Below are 3456 nucleotides of genomic sequence, written 5' to 3' on the forward strand. Positions count from 1 at the left end.
ACTTACACAGTCTGACCCCAACCTTTCTAGCTTCCTTGGATATTGCTTTTCTGCCTAGCCAAAATTGCCTTCTCTCTTCCTCATACTTTATCTCCCATCCTCCTCTTGTAAGCTGCAGCTCAAGCATCATCTTACTCATGAAATCTTTCCTAACCCCCCCCAATCACTAGTGACCTCCCTCCTAAGCTAACTTTGTATTTAACTACCTTGCATATACTTGTATTAATTAACTTCATGTTTATCCTGAGTTTTTTACTGTTAACAAAGCATTTTGTTTTAAAAAACATTGTTATGTCTTAATATGTTTTATCTTTATATCATATATTATGTTATATACTATCTTTTACATTGTGGAAGTTTCCTTATATATCCTTCCCACCCCTCAGCTCCCTTCAGGAGAGCTATCCTTTATAACAAAATCTGCATATATTTTTACATGTGCTTATTGTCTTCCTTGTTAGAATATAATTTCCTATGAGTAGAGTATTTCATTCTTTGTATTTGTATCCCCAGTACCTAGTACAGTTCTTGGTACACACTAGGCATTTGAGAAATACTTGTTGATTTATTGATTGTAAAACTCATCCATAAAATAGAGAAGGGTGGCAAAATGGATTAGAAAAAAGCACCCAAGACTATGTTGTTTACAAGAAGCACATTTTTTTTTAAAGAAGCACATTTAAAAAAAAAAAAGATTCACACAAAATTAAAATTTGGGGACCGAATAGAATGTTTTATATCTTCTATTATGTCTCATAATAGAATCTATTATACCCTAGATGGACCAAAAAAAAAAAAAAAAAAAGCAGAGGCGTTCTCTCTCCCTCTCCCAACATGGCGGCTTCAACTAAAAAGAAGAATAAGAAGGGGAAGACCCTCACCTTGACAGACTTGGATGGTGGCACCGGTGGTGGAGGAAGCACCTTTGTGCCCAAACCAGTCAGCTGGGCTGATGAAACTGATGACCTGGAGGGAGATGTTTCCACCACTTGGCATAGTAATGACGACGATATGTACAGGGCACCTCCAATTGAACGTTCCATTCTGCCCACTGCTCCACGGACTGCTCGGGAACCCAATATTGACCGGAGCCGTCTTCCCAAGTCGCCACCCTACACTGCTTTTCTAGGGAACCTGCCCTATGATGTGACAGAGGATTCCATCAAGGAGTTCTTTAGAGGACTGAATATCAGTGCAGTACGTTTGCCACAGGAACCCAGCAATCCAGACAGGTTGAAAGGTTTTGGTTATGCTGAGTTTGAGGACTTGGACTCCCTGCTCAGTGCTTTGAGACTGAATGAAGAGTCTATAGGCAACAGAAGAATACGAGTGGATGTTGCTGATCAAGCACAGGATAAAGACCGAGACGATTGTTCCTTTGGCCGTGATCGGGATCGAAATCGGGATTTTGACAAAACCAACACAGACTGGAGGGCTCGCCCTGCCACAGACAATTTTGATGACTATCCTCCTCGAAGGGGTGATGATAGCTTTGGAGACAAGTATCATGATCGTTACGATTCAGACCGGTACCGTGATGGTCCCCGGCGGGACATGGACCGGTATGGAGGCCGGGATCGATATGATGACAGGGGCATCAGAGACTCTGATAGAGGCTTTGATTCTAGGATAGGCCGTGGCAGAAGAGCATTTGGTAATGGGTACCGTCAGGATGATGATTACAGAGGAGGAGGAGATCGCTATGAAGACACATATGATAGACGAGATGATCGGTCATGGAACTCAAGAGATGATTACAGCCGAGATGATTTTAGGCGGGAAGAAAGAGGTTGCCCCCCCCCAAAGACCCCAACTGAATCTGAAGCCCCAGAGTGCCCCCAAAGATGAAGATTCATCAGCTAGCACCTCGCAGTCTAGCCGAGCTGCCTCCATCTTTGGGGGAGCAAAGCCAGTGGACACAGCTGCTAGGGAACGAGAAGTAGAGGAGCGGCTACAAAAGGAGCAAGAGAAACTACAGCGTCAGCTGGAGGAGCCGAAACTAGAAAGATGGCCCAGGAGAGACACCCGAGTTGGCGAAGTGAGGAAACTCAGGAACGGTCAAGGACAGGAAGTGAATCTTCACATACTGGGAATACAGCTCCATCTGGTAGAAACACACGAAGGAGGGAGAGTGAGAAATCCCTAGAAAATGAAACATTTAACAAGGAAGAGGACTCTCAATCTCCAACTTCAAAGCCTTCTAAATCAGATCAGCTTCCCTTAAAGGTGATGCCTGCACCCCCACCAAAGGAAAAGGCCTGGGTGAAACGGAGCTCCAATCCTCCTGCCCGATCACAGAGCTCAGACTCCTCAGAGCAGCAGTCTCCCACAAGTGGTGGAGGAAAGGTAACATCCCAGCAATCTGAGGAAGGACCAGCTAATATTTCAAGGAAAGCAGATGAGAATAAGGTAGATGGGGTGAGTGTGCTGAAAGGCCAAAGTGGGAACTCCAGCCGTGGTCCAGTGGATGGAGGAAGTAAAGACCATTGGAAGGATTCTGATAGGAAAGATGGCAGAAGAGATCAAGATTCAAGACCTGCATCTGAGCCAAAGAAACCTGAAGAAAATCCGGCCTCTAAATTCAGTTCTGCAAGCAAGTACGCAGCTCTCTCTGTTGATGGTGAAGATGAAAATGAGGGCGAAGATTACAACGAATAAACCTCCACGTCTGTGCTTTCTTCCCGTCTCTCGCCAACCTGCAACATTCGAGAGCAAATCAAACCTCTATCCAGACAAGACAAAATAAAACTCACCATCTCCTGGAGAAAAAAAAAGCAGAGATGGCAATAATGATCTCAGACAAAGTATTAGTAAAAATATTCGTGGATAAAAGAGATAAGCAAGGGGTGGCTAGGTAGCACAGTGAATAGAGTACCAGACTGGAGTCAGGAGGACCTGAGTTCAAATCCGACCTCAGACACAACACAAAAACTAGCCGAGTGATCTTGGGCAAGTCACTTAACCCCAATTACCCTCCCAAAAAAGCAAAAAAAAAAAAAAGAGAGATAAGCAAGAAAATTGCATTATAGTTAAAGATAATGAAACAAAAGTAATACTGAATATATATATATATGTGTGTATATATATATACATATATATATATATATAACTGAACTGCAAAGCATCTAAGAACTAAATGGAAAACCTAATTGAACTGCAAGGAGAAATGTTACAATAACAACAGGAAAAAATAGACAGTAAAACAATACTTGTTGGGGATTTCAGTGTGCCCCTTTTAGACTAAGGCAAATCTAACTAAAAAAATATTTAAAAAATGAGATTTAAAAAAAATGGAATAGAATTTTTAAAACACTTGATGTGACAGAGCTGTTGATTCCTGAATAGGAATCATAAGGAATTTCTCAGCTTTGCATGGCACTTTTACAAAAACTAACCATGTGAACAAACAACTGCAGAAAAGTAGAAATAAAAACATACTGTGCTAATAACAATGCA

General features: G+C 42.1%; 1 pseudogene; it reads left to right on the forward strand.

Moving 5' to 3' along the window:
* Positions 1-800: 800 nt before the first annotated feature.
* LOC138171006 (eukaryotic translation initiation factor 4B pseudogene) lies at positions 801-2774 on the forward strand (annotated as a pseudogene).
* Positions 2775-3456: the final 682 nt, after the last annotated feature.

This window comes from Petaurus breviceps, unplaced genomic scaffold, assembly GCF_028583685.1.
Source record: "Petaurus breviceps papuanus isolate PSGF00001 unplaced genomic scaffold, PetGlider_PUasm1.0 400, whole genome shotgun sequence".
NCBI lineage: Eukaryota > Metazoa > Chordata > Mammalia > Diprotodontia > Petauridae > Petaurus > Petaurus breviceps.